Source organism: Schistocerca nitens, chromosome 11 (assembly GCF_023898315.1).
Source record: "Schistocerca nitens isolate TAMUIC-IGC-003100 chromosome 11, iqSchNite1.1, whole genome shotgun sequence".
In the NCBI taxonomy this organism is placed as follows: domain Eukaryota; kingdom Metazoa; phylum Arthropoda; class Insecta; order Orthoptera; family Acrididae; genus Schistocerca; species Schistocerca nitens.
In genome coordinates, this window is record NC_064624.1 from 98,826,677 (window position 1) to 98,841,224 (window position 14,548).

The following is a 14,548-nucleotide window of genomic DNA, read 5'->3' on the forward strand; positions in this document are numbered from 1 at the left end:
GACTGAAGACCACAACAACAACAACAAAATAGTTCATCTGGATACAATTTACCACAAAATAGCATCTAAAACGTAATTTTGCATTTTGAAGCAGAAACGTAAATTTTTCCAATCCCTATAAATTAAGTGCAAGAGTGCAGATTGTGACGCACAGTTGACGACATATGGAAGTGTTTCTTGTCAGGACTCCTGTACGGATAGCCAAAGTGGTTATGGCGACCTAACACATAAACCGGGAGATCCGGGTTTGAGTCCCAGAGATCCGGGTTTGTGTTCCAGTCCAGCACGAATTTTCTGCCATCTGATTTCTCCTGAAACTGCAGCTATTGCTGGTTGTGTCCTTTTCCAGTAACTGAGTAACGACAGTCTTTTCATCTGTTTACACATCTACAGTACTTCACTTGCCTGTCCCTGAACTACATGCACATCATCATCAAGTCCTCCAGCATTTAACAATAATTTTCTGGTTATGTGAAATCACTGTACACAACTGTATCATTTGCAAAGAGTCCCTTAGAAATATCTACCTAATCTGTGTGTGTATACACAGTACAATTGTGGCTTATTATAATGTGTATTCTCCAGTTTGACTTTCAACTATAGTATATAAGAAATTTTATGTATATGCGTTTTCTACTACTGGTAAATGAAATACAATTAACAGTTATCTCATTACTTCAGTGTGTAACTGACAGTCAGTATTTCATGAATACTTACACCTTCCTCTTCTTTGAGGAATATCTGGACCGGTGAGAGTGTGGCTGCTTCATCCACTTGGTCATTTATCTGCAAGTGGAAAACAAATTAGTCAACGATCTTCATAAAAAACAACACAAGGAACTTTTATACAAATTTTAAACGAAAAATAACCAAATACAGCCCACTGAACTTGGAAACTGAAGACAGAAATCGAAATATGTGCAAACAATTTCCAATATTTCCAAAACCATCTCAACTACGAAGAACACAGAAAAATGGTCTTGAAGAGCTCGACAACCAGCCCTAACTCTGAACCGTCCCTCACTGAGGAATTACAGTCATTTCAAATCTCAAAAACCACAAGGTCTCAGAGAGACCAAATCAAGCTGAACTTTGAGGAAAAAATGTCACAGACGCTCACCACAACTTTTTTGAAGAAATATGAATACATGAAAAACCCCTGATGAATGGAAGACGGCCACGGCCCTCGTCCACCCACTCCATAAGAAAGTGTCCCAAGCAGATCACAACTATGGAGGAATCTCCCCCTAGACATAACATACAAGATACTCTCCACAGTCTTACTAAACAGAGCAAAATCCCAGTTAGACAATTAACTTGAAGTATATGAAATTGGCTTCAGGAAAGGAACAGCTTGCCCAAAACAAACCCTAAACCTCAAAAACTTCATGACATACCAAAAATGAAGAGCAAAATGATATGTTATGACTGTCATTGAGTTTTTAAAATTGTGCAACTCAATACACCAGGAATCCCTTATATATACTAAAAGAATTAACCATAGATAACAAAAAATATAAAACCAATCACAGAGACCCTTATCACCACATATTCCAAAGCCAAATTCATGGGAGAACACTAACCCTTTTGAAATAAAAACTGGTATAAGCTAAGGAGATGGAATCCCCCACTGCTAGTTAAGTGCTCCCAAGAAAAACTTGTTGGAGACTTGAACACAGAGATAGTGGAATCTGCCTAGGAGCACAAAACAAAAGGCGTCAAAGCCAACTATCTAGCCTTTGCAGATGATATAACCCTACTAGCTGGGACCTGGGAAATAGCCAAAGAACAGACCCTTGAACAGAAAAAACAGGTCTCAAAACCCTTAAAAAGACCATTGTAACAACAAACATAAAAAAACCCACCACAACATTTTAAAGTGGGACAGCAAAAAGTAGAGATAATCAAAGAACTCAAATATCTTGGAGAATCCATCGGCTGGAATGGGCTCAAGAAAAAGGCAATGGAAATTAGAAGTGAAGTTGATCTGGTCTTCTATCTCGCAAAAAACACATACAACAAAAGGTCCCTCTCACAGAATGCAAAAATAAGCATTGTAACAGTGTAGTAGTCAAACCAGAAGCCCTGTATGCAGCTGAAACACGATCACCTACCATGGCCTAGTTGAAAGACTGGAGATAGAAGAAACAAAGATATTAGAAACATTTCTTGACCCCAGATTTCACAACAATTAATCCGCACCAAAAAATGAAACCCTTACCAAACTACCGAAAAACTCTCAGACACAATTAGGACAAAAAGAATTCATTTTTATGGATACATCTTCATTCTGAACCAAAATAGATCAACTGAATAAATTATGACTACTTCTGCAGGAAAAAAATGGATTACTGAAATGGAAAAGGACTTCAGATAACTCCAAATCACAAGATCTATGTTCAAAAATAAAACGGAGAAAAAGAGAGAGGAGGAAAAGAACACAATGGGAGGGAGGGAGGGAAGGAGAGGTTGGGGGAGGGGGGGGGTAGGTCCAAAATCAAATCCAAATGAACATCCACATCTCTGATGAAGATAGGAAAGCAAGGTTAAAAGAATGAAACAATACTGAGCTGCTAACAGAAAGGCACAAAACATTAAAAAGTGATTAATTTAACGTATCGCAAAGTCGGGTGAAACAAAAATAAAAAGAAGACTCTGCTGTTATTATAATGTGTGGTTTCTAAATTTCCTCAATATTAAGTGTGTTGTTGTTGATGATGTAGTCTTCAGTCCAAAGGTTGGTTTGATGCAAATCTCCATGCTAGTCCATGCTAAGCAAGCCTCTTCATCTATGCACGATACTGCAACCTACATCCATTAGAACCTGCTAGCAGTAGCCAAACCTTGGTCATTATCTCCAATTATTAACCACCCTCCCCCCCCCCCCCCCCAGTTGCTTTCCCATTACCAAACTGGTGATTGCTCAGTATGAGTATTATTAACCATACCCTTCTTTTAGTGAAACTGAGCCACAAAACTCTTTTTTCGCGAATCTGATTAGTTATTCGATCTATCCACCTTATCTACAGTATCATTCCACAGCACCACATTTCAAACGTTTCTATTCTCTTCTTGTCTGAATTGTTTATCAACCATGTTTTATTTCAGTATTGGTCTACACACCAGACAAATACCCTCAGAAAGGACTTCCAAACACTTATACTTTTAGTTTGATGATAAGAAATTTCTCTTTTCCCAAAACACTTTTCTTGCTACTAACAGTCTGCATTTTATATTCTCCTTCACTGACCATCATCAGCTTTTTGTTGCCCAGATAGAAAAACACATTTCATTTCCTAATCTAACTCCCTCAACATCACGATTCATCTACCTTCCACTGACCTTGTTTTACCTTCGATGGTGTTCATCTTACAGCCTCTGTTGAAGACATTACACATCCCACACCACACTGCTCTTCCAACTAATTTGTCAACTCTGAATAAATTACAGTGTCTTAGGCAAACCTCAGTTTTTATTTCTTCTTCCTGAACTTTAATTTCATTTAAGAATTTCTCCTTGGTTACCTTTACTGCATGCTCTACGTACATATTGAAACACATCGAGGATAGGCTACAACCCTGCCTCACTCCATTACCAACCACTATCTCCCCCTCACATTGTTCAACTCTTTGTGACTGCCGTCTGATTTCTGTAATAGTTGCAGATACCTGTTTGGTCACTATAATTTATCCCTGTTATCTACAGAATTTCTAAGAGTATATTCCAGTCAGCATTGTCAAAAGCATTCTCCGAATCTGCAAATGCTATAAATCCAGGTTTCCCTTTCTTTAACCAATCTTCTAATATAAATCACAGGGTAATTTTTTCCTCACATACCGCTACATTTCTCCACAACCCGCACTTACCTTCCCTGGGATCGGTTTCTACCAATTTTTCCATTCTTCTGTAAATTATTTGTGACAATATCATGAATTATTAACCAGAACAAATTTTCACTCTGTAGCGGAGTGTATGCCATTAGGAAACTTCCTGAGTAAGGCTGTGGCTAAACAATATCTCTGCAACACCCTTTCTTCCAGAAGTGTTAGTCCCACAGGTTTTGAATGAGAAGTTTGGAAGAAAGGAGATATACTGGCAGAGGTAAAGCTCTGAGAATGGCGAAGATCTCTGGTTTGAGCCCTGGTGCAGCGCACAGTTTTGATCTGCCAGGAAGTTTCATGAGTTATTAAACTGATAGTTTGTCCGTCTCATATATCTTGCACAGCACATGCAATAATTATATAATGGTTGGCGCTCTCAAACATATCAGTAATACTGGGCCAATGTTGTCTCAGGGTATATACGCTGACAAGGAAGGGAGGGGGGGGGACGGATTTTTTCCCAAATTTCCCAGTTAAAAATAAACTTTCCCTGTGTTAAGTGACAATATACTTTTCCTTGGCGTTGCCGAACTGACAAATCCTTTGAATTGTAAAGGTATTGTATACAAGCATAGAACTTCCCGGTACTTCAGCAAAAAATAACTTGTTTTCGAAAAATATTTGATGCGCAGCATCATGTACAGCGCATATTTTCAAATTACAAAAGTATAAATACGAATTCCAACAATTAAAGCACGGTATCTTTTGAAGCACCGAAAACGAGATTGTGATGAGCCATTGCCACCAATCATAGCTCAAGTTACAGTGCTCCCCAACCAATGACAGCAGATATTCAGAGCACAGGACTTGTGTTGTAGTCGGCCGATAGCAACATCACTGTTAAGTAGAGTGAATATGCAAATAGGAAAAGTTAATGGTTTAAATTAATATACATTCAGTATAGCTACATGAAAAGATAAGCTATCACCTACAATATACCAGTCATCAAAAGCTTTTTGCCTTTTTTTAGGATACGATGGATCCTTTGACAAGGACTCCAACTTTTCCATTGAAAAGCCAGTTACATGGAAAATTGCTCAAGATTTCACCTCGAACTGCTTTTGAAGGATAATTTTACTTTTTGCCACCATTATTGCATAATTTGTAATCTATGACAGAAATAAAACAGATATGAAAAACTAAGCTTGTCCTTTTTTAGTGTGTTACCTTTCAAGATATATCAAACACAAATACGCTGATTGGTTGGTTGGTTGGCTGGATGGTAGGTTAGGGGGAAGGGACCAAACAGTGAGATCATCAGTCCCATTGGATAGGTGAAGGGTGGGGAAGTCGGCCATGTCCTTTTATAAGGAACCATCCCAGCATCTGCCTGAAGCGATTTAGGGAAATCATGGGAAACCTAGCCAATGGCCTTGCTGGTGTCGTTAACACCGGTTCCCGTCAGGTCACCGAAGTTAAGCCCTTTCGGGCTTGGCTAGTACTCGGATGGGTGACCATCTGGTCTGCCGAGCCCTGTGGGCAAGCGAGGTGCACTCAGTCCTTGTGAGGCAAACTGAGGAGCTACTTGATTGTGAAGTAGTGGCTTCCGTCTCGTAAACTGATATACGGCCGGGAGAGCGGTGTGCTGACCACGTGCCCCTCCATATCTGCATCCAGTGACGCCTGTGGGCTGAGGATGGCACGGCGGCCGTTCGGTACCGATGAGCCTTCCGAGGCCTGTTCGGAGAGTTTTTTTTTATGGAAAAACTAAATCAGAATGGCCAGACGCAGGCCTGAACTGTCGTCCTGCCGAATGGGAGACCAGTGTGCTAACCACTGTAAGGTGTTACTCAGTCTAATATGCTGTAAATATTTAAATAATGGCATAAATGGCTGGTCTTCTAGATTCAAAATTTTTCTACACGTCTGTCCCTCAAAGTGTTAAGTTTTGAGTGACAGTCAAACGTTCTGTGATTTAAGAAAATAATCACAGATTCTCACATGCGACGTAAGTCATCTTGCATAATAGGAAATTTACTTCGTAAATAATGCTTCTCAAACCACCATCCTCAATATTTTCCCATGACCTGTTATAAAAGTAAACTTTTGTGACATCATACTCATTGAAAGCAGTTTGTTGTTACAAAATATAACACAGTCTTCATCCTAAAGCCTTCAACACATTTTGCTGTTGGCAGACACTTGTGTGTGCACTTTGTTTTGTAGTAAATGGCGCACTTTCTTTGCAACTAAAATTTCATTTTGGTGTTATTCTCTCATTTATGTTTTCTTTCTGCAATATTATCCTGCTGTAGTGGGCCAAAGTAAAATTTTTGTTACGAATATCAGTTCTTACTCGTCAAAATTAGAAAAATTTTAACTGGAAACTAAAACAATGAAAAATTATCAGAAATCTTAAAGATTCCTGTGTTCTCCCCAGATTTCCCAGTTAGCCTGGGGTATATACACTCTGTGTCTATCCAGCAGCCTTGTTTCAACTTCAGTCTTTCACTGTAGCAAACATGATATGAAACTGCATCCATACAGCTTCTCTGTGATAGCTATAAGGAACAGAAGTAATATTTATTCCTTGAGAAAAACTTTGAATACCCAATATTGCATAAATTAGTCTTTATTGTGGACAACCGGTTTTGACAGTTCTAACTGTCATCCTCTTGTCTTCAAAAAAAGTTTGTTATGAAACATGTTCCACTGTGAGCTTGTACCTTATGCCACACTGTCACTGCACTGCTTAAAATGCAGGACATTATACATAATTTAGTCAAAAATAAAACCATTTACAGTTAAAAAGCACCTCGTGCACACGAGCACATTTGCATAAGTAGTGCTCGCGGAGGCTTGTTAATTCTTGAAGCACATGATATACAGCAAAATGTACATCTGTTTATGTTTGCAGAAATGTTCCACACATTGTGGATCCACACCTCAGCCAAAGTATATGGTGCAACTACAGTTTAATGTATACTGTACATTTTAAGACTTAACAAGCCTCTGCGAGTGCTATGTATGTGAACATGGTCGTGTGCACAAGCTGCTTTTTTAACTGTAAACGGTTTTGTTTTTGAAAAACCTATGTATAATGTGCTGGGTTTTATCCATAAGCTACAAATTCACAATGGCACATGTTTCATCACAGAAATTTCTTAAGACCAGAAAACGACAGCTCCAACTGTTGAAACCGACTGTCAACAATACAGACTAACTTCTGTGATCTTTGCTAATGAAAGCTTTTTCCCCCTCACAAAACACAGACTGCGTCATCCAAGTTCTCAACATGACAGAATTCAGTCAATATTCACGTAACTGCAGTGGGTACTCGACAGTCAATGTTTCAAAATACTTACAAACTGCACTTCTTTGACAAATGTCGGGACTGATGGAAGTGGTACAACTTCATCTCATTTGCCAGGTATCTGAAAGCAGAAAAAAAAGGTCACTCAATTATATGTCCTCTTTTCTTTATTTCCTCTTTTTTTTCCTTTAAATTAGTTTTATTCGTACAGCCATCTTACAAATGGTTTTGTTGTTCTTTTTTTTCCCTTTCTTTAAAAAATAAATAAATAAAAAAGAAATAAACATTACACAATATTATAAGGGCATTTACATATGAAGTTACAAATTCTCTTACACAGTGTTCAATGGGTACAGTGGATAAGAATGACTGTTGTTATTGTCAAAAGTATGATCATATGGTGTATAAAGTGAAACTTGAGACTGGATTGAGGACTTTTTGGTAGGGAGAACATAGCGTATGATCTCGGATGGAGAGTCATCATCAGATGTAAAGTAACTTCGGGTATGCCCCCGGGAAGTTTGTAGGGACCCTTGCTATATGTGTTGTACATTAATGACCTTTTAGACAATATTAATATAACAATGGAAATAATCTATTATTGATAATACAATGTAATGCCTCTGGCTCTGAAAGCCTGCAAAAGTCAAATCCTTTTGTGTGTGTGTTCTCCTGCCGCCGCTTGGTGAGTAGGCAATATTAATAGTAACATCAGACTTTTTGCAGATGCTGCAGTTACCTATGTTGGAGTACTGTCTGAAAGAAGCTGCATAAATATTCAGTGAGATCTTGACGAGATTTCAAAGAGGTGCAAAGATTGGAAACTTGCTTTAAAGGTTCAGAAGTGTAAAATTTTGCACTTCACAAAACGAAAAAAATGTAGAATCCTATGACTATAACATCAGTGAGTCACTGTTGGGAATCAGCCAGCTCATACAAATACCTGGGTGCAACACTTTGTACGGATATGAAATGGAATAATCACAAAGGTTCAGTCACGGGTAAAGCAGATGGCAGGATCCTGGGGAAGTTAATCAGTCTACAAAGGAGATTGCTTGCAAATCACTCGTGCAACTGGTTCTAGAATATTGATCAAGTGTGTGGGGTCCGTACCAGAAAGGACTAACGAGGGATAATGAACATGTACAGAGAAGGGCAGCACAAATTGTCACAGATTTGTTTAATCCACGGGAGTGTGCCACAGAGATACACAAGGAGCTGAAATGGCAGACTCTTGAGGATATACATAAACTATCTCAAGAAAATCTAATAAGAATGCTTCAAGAACAAGCTTTAAATGATAACTCTAGGGATATACTACAACCCGCTAAGTATTGCTCACACAGGGATCGTGAGGATAAGATTAGAATAATTACTGCATGCACAGAGGCATTCAAACAACAATTCTTCCCATGCTACTTATGTGAATGGAACAGGAAGAAACCCTAATAACTGATACAATGGGACATGCCCTCTCTCATGCACCTCACAGTGGTATGCGGAGTGTAGATGTTGATGTAGATGTTGATGACAAGTACGACACCCAGTAGTCTGATTGGCAGCATTTAATTGTTGAAATATTTTTCTTATATTGCATAGGTTTCTTCCATCTCATTTAACACTAAAAAACCTGAAGTTACAGGACTGAATATTTTAGTTGCTCTGATAAAAGGCACTGGCATATCTAAAGCAAGGCTTATCATTCTCATAACAAGCCAGCTGATTACTCACCACTGCACAGTTATTTATTTATGCAAGTCCTCTATTAAACAAATTTTGAAAAGTACAAGTACTGTCTACCAATTATAAAGCAACATATTTTACACACTCAATGCACTGTAACATAAAACTTGACTATAAACAATATTTTTAGCTTCCTCTCTGGGAGAAGAATACATAAATTTTTGGGCAAATTTAATTTTACAGAAGCAACACGTTGCTGTCAGGGTCATCAATCTCGACAGTGGTCTGATGGACATCTCCATGCTACTTTATCCTGTGCAAGCCTCTTCATCTCATACTAACTACTGCAGTCTACATCTTTCTGAACCTGCTTACTGTATTCCTCTCTTGGTCTCCCTCTACGATTTTTACCCACAACACTTTAGTGATCCCTTGATGTCTCAGAATGAGTCCCCTCAACTGATCCCTTCTTTCAGTCAAATTGTGCCTTTCAGTCAAGTTGTGCCACAAACTTCTTTTCTCCCCAACTCTGTCCAGTACCTACTCATTAGTTACATCATTTACGCATCTAATCTTAAGCATTCATGTGTAGCACCACATTTCAAAAGCTTGTATTCTTGTCTAAACTGTTTACAGTTCATTTTTCACTGCTCTACATGGCTACACTCGAGACAAATATTTCCAGAAAAGATTTCCTAACACTTAAATCTGTATTCGATGTTAACAAATTTCTCTTTTTCAGAAAATGCAACAATGGAAAATCCAGGATTGAATGTAACAGTATTGTGAAAAGCAAAGTTGCTACTCACCATATATCAGATATGCTTTATTTACTTGTGACAGTCTTTTTTTTGTGCCTATTTGTGACTCAGCATTTCCACTTTGTGGTGAGTAGCAACTTTCTTTTTCATAATCTTCTTCAGAAAAGCTTTTCTTGCCATTGCCAGCCAACATTTTATATCTCCTCTACTATGACAGTCTTCAGTCATTTTTCTGCCCAAATAGCAAAACTTATCTACTACTTTCAGTGTCCTGTTTCCTAATCTAATTTTCTCACCATCACCTGATTTAATTTGACTACATTTAATTTCCTCACAATTGCCTGATTTAATTTGATAATATTCCACTATCCTTGTTTTGCTTTTGCTGCTGTTCATTGTATATTCCACTCATTTCGTTAAACTCCTCTTCCAAGTACTTTCCTGTTTCTGACATAATTGCAATCTCATTGACAAAGTTCAAGGTCTTTACTTCTTCTCCTTGGACTTTAATTCCTACTTCCAATTTTTCTATGGTTTTCTTTACTGCTTGTTCAATGTACGGACTAAATAACATCAAGGGTAGGCTACAACATTATCTCCCTTCCCAACTACTCCTTCCCTTTGATGCCCCTAGACTTTTATAATTTCTCTCTGGTTTTCTGTATAAGTTGTAAATAGCCCTTTGCTCCCTGTATTTTATCACCACTACCTTCAGAATTTGAAAGGGAGTATTCCAGTCAACACTGTCTAAGTCTACAAATGCTATAAATGTATGTCTGACTTTCCTTAACCTATCTTCTAAGATAAGTTATAGGGTCAGTATTGCCTCGTGTGCGCCTACATTTCTCCGAAATCCAAACTGATCCTCCCTGACGTTCGCTTCTACCAGTTTCCCCATTCTACTGCAAATAATTCCTGTTAGTATTTTACAACTATTACTTATTAAATGATATTTTGATAATTCTCGCTCCTGTCAGTAGCTACATTCTTTGGAACTACAATTATTACATTCTACTTGGAGTCTGAGGTTATTTCACCTGTTGCATACATCTTGCACTCCAGATAGAGTTTTGTCAGGTGTGTCTCCCCCAAGGCTACCAGTAGTTGGATCCCATCTACTCCCAGGACCTTGTTTCGAATTAGGTCTTTCAGTGCTCTGTCGAATTCTTCTCGTAGTATAGTATCTCCCATCTCATCTGACCTACTTCATTTTCTATTTCTATAATATTGCCTTCAAGTTCACCTCTCTTGTAGAGACCTTATACATACTCCTGCACCTTTCAGCTTTCCCTTCTTTGCTTACGACTGGTTTTCCATCTGAGGACACACCATATAGTTTTTCAAATAAACCAACTTCCCCACTTGATTATAGTTTCTTGTTTAACAGAGACCCTGTATCAACTAGATGCAGTATAAATGTAGGTTTACCTGTGCCTCTTTGTGTTTAGGAAGATGAACAATTTCTCAGAAAATACCACAATAGAAAAAAAGAAAGAAAGAAAAAAGCTTCTACATTTCAACACTTCTAGAACATTCTCCACTGTAACTAAAAGTGTAATACATCAGCCCCCAAATACTAACAGACAATAATCAGGGTTGCCACAAATTTCCAAGATATTTCCCTGATTTCCGGACAAGTTTTAGCACTTTTCCATGACAAATTTTGAGATCTCAAAGGTAAGTTAAGACGTAAGTTGACAATCTGTCTTTGCAGCTATGGTACAATAGTGCAAATGAGGAAATATTTTAAAAAGCTAGCAATCAGATGGGGTTTCCTGATGTGAGCAAAAATCTTAAGTACTAACATCAAACTCTTTTGTAATGAACTGCTTTTAGATGGAGAAACCAAGCCAAATGGTATGTGTGTGTCATTCAGACCACTGATATTATTTTACTTCAATAAAACGAAACACACATTGTGATAAAAATGCATATTTCCTTGGAGTTGCAAGACAGATTTAAAATACCTTCACTGATTTCAGAAATAACCTCAGGAAAAAGCTGGCCTCTTGAAAGAAGTGTATAAGGTGGCAAAGAATTGTGTAAAGCAACACTGCAGGGGACCCACAATGAAATATCGGTTCTACAATGTTTGTTACTGTCGGTTATTACCCACTGTGCTACATCTATTATTTTACAGGTATTCAGGGATTTTTCTTTCGAGAAATATATAAGCACAAACCGCCAGCAACTGGCATAATCTTTTTCTTCTTATTTTCCACGCTTTCTAACATATACAGTACTTTTAAGCGCCAAAATGAACTATAACAAATAAAATGTCTATAAAATGCCACACTGTACAACATACTTATGACGAGACAGTTGTAATTCCTGAAGTCCATCGCCCACGGCCTCTGGCCTGCCGGCGAACACCACAGTCCTAGGCCCACGGATAATCCGCGAAAATCTGCTGCATTACGTCACACACAAACAGACCCAGCCTGCGGGCAGGTCGGTGAGACTAGATCCGACAGGCAGGGCCTGCACCTAAAGTGGGAACCAAATGGCTTTAGGTCGGCAGGCTTGATCCATTACAGATACCCACAGGAGCAGCCTGCACTTTTGGCCCACCTCGGAAATCCCGCACACGGCCAGCTCTTCATGAGCAACAGACAGCTAGTTGAAGAAATGAGACCATGGTGATCAATCCGTGCAACAGGTAACTTGCTCAAATACTCTGAGAATCAATAATAATGAGGATAGGTAGTACGGTAACTCACCATAAAGATGATTGCTGAGGCTCAGACAGACATGTAGGAAAAACAATCACACTCTCACAACTAAATGCTCATCCTAAGTATTTGTCACAAAATGAGAGTGCGCGCGCACACACACACACACACACACACACACACACACACACACACACACACTCATTATCTCTCTCTCTCTCTCTCTCTCTCTCTCTCTCCACTCAGACACAACTCAGTCACACATAACCTCTGTCTCCAGCCACGGCATCTGCAGTTTCTGAGCATCAGATCCAAATAAATTACTACTCTTGCCTCCCTGGCTCTCGTTGGCAGCTGCTAGGCTAGGGGCAAGAAGTGGTGGCAGCAAGCTGAGGGGAGTGGTAGGAAGGGAAGAAGCAGTGGGAATGAGGAAGTAAGGAAGTGGCACACACACTCGGCTGCACCCAGCCGCGATGATGCACGACACCTCAGTAAACACCAACCATTTCATTTTCTGAGACAAAAACCAAATATTTCCAGTGGTTTTTTTTTTCAGATTTCCCTCATGTGTTTGAAATTCCCTGATTTCCATAATCTGTGTCAACCCTGATAATATCGGAATTTTCAATGATGTTTACCCAGCCCCCCATTTCCGATCCTCCTAGTGATGGTCATAGTAGCCTCTACACCCATTCACAAACTCACAGCCTGTGAGTTCCCTCTGTGCTCTTAAAGCTCACTGAAAATCAAGTGCTGTTTGTCACATCCTATTTAGAAACTTCAGATAACACACATAGCATAGGAATGGGTCTAAAATTCCCTACATTATCCCTTTCTCATAGAGCAGTTCATACAACTGACCATTCCCAAAGCAAAAATTACAAATGTGGCTAATTACTGGGCTAACATATGTGCCACAGCATTTACATATTCTGCTACACATCCCATTATAATCCACAGGAATCCTTAGTCTTCGGCAATTTAATTAGTGACTCGATCTCCCCCTTGTCAGTACCACAGAGCTGTAATTCGTGTAGCAGTCATGGAAAGTCATTTTCTAAGAGTTGAATTACTCCCTACAGAAACTAAGTTTTAATTTAATTCAATAGCTGTTTTTAGAAAGTGACTCTGTAAGTGTAACAAAATACGTAGCAAAGCTATCATAGTTGTGGCACTGCTGTCCACTGACCCTGTGTAATGTGTGTGAATTTTACTGAGAATTTTCCGAGAAGAGAAGAGGAAACTGATTTCGAAATTTAAGTGCCGAGACAAGTCATCCACCAAGAAAGAGTTGCGGTTCTGCATTAATCCTGACAAGATTTGACTGTATGTTTATTGAACAAAAATTTGGAAATTGGTATGATAAAGATAATATTTGAATAACACAGTTTGGAAATGGTAGGAGTAAACTTAGTAAAGACTTCTACAAATTTTTGAGAACAATTCTCATGGAGAAACATCAGACTGGCTAACAGTACTTCAAGAATGGATAAAAAAACTGTCTCAACCACAATAAAACATTTATTTAAAAGTGTTACCGGTTTCAGTCAGATTGTGACCATCTTCAGACCATTTATATGACGACGGTAGGCGGTGGCGCAGTGCTGAATGGGGCAGGTGTTATGACTCCACAAAGTGAGTTTTTGACATTCATGGAGTAATAACACCAGCTCCATTCACTGCCACTACCTAGCATCATGGTATAAATCTTTTGAAGATGGTCACATTGCAACCGAAACTGAATAACATTGTAAACAAATGTTTTATTGCAGTCGAAACTGTTTTTAATTCATTTTTAAAGTAAGAGTTTTGTCTACTGTGTGTATTCCAGTGATGTAATGATATAAAAAAATAAGAGAGTTTTATAACAATTAAGCATGAAATGAAAGGATGTTTCAATATTTGTAATTAATAATTTTCAATAGTCTGTAATTTAAATGTTAAGCATAAATGACTTTTTGCAACCAAATGTGGTTGACCACAGTGGACTTCTGACTAGGGCAGTTTGCTCAGGTGACTTGCTGAGCCGAGAGCATGTGAGGTGTTTTGGGGACTTTTGTAAGTGGACGCCAATCTGGTAATGTTGTTTAGGCAGCAAAATGCTACTCGTGCACGAGTGTTGAGTAAAGAATTTTGGAAGTTAATGTTTTAATGTTCAAACTGAAACATATCAGTGTTTCGTTCAGTGGTTCTGAGGTATCAGTAGATGGCATCCTTTTGTGCACGACTTAACTTTTTTTTTAGATTCACATATATAGTTTATCCAAAGAGTAAGTCATTTGGCCTATTTCATTTGTT

General features: G+C 38.6%; 1 long non-coding RNA gene across 1 annotated transcript in view; it reads right to left on the reverse strand.

Annotated features, from left to right (window-relative positions):
- Positions 1 to 634: 634 nt before the first annotated feature.
- The window catches only part of LOC126212819 (uncharacterized), a 374,260-nt gene continuing 360,346 nt past the window's right edge, over positions 635 to 14,548 (reverse strand). Inside the window, exon 3 of the long non-coding RNA XR_007540914.1 lies at positions 635 to 786. This is a non-coding gene — a long non-coding RNA (uncharacterized LOC126212819). The remainder of the gene's footprint in view (positions 787 to 14,548) is intronic.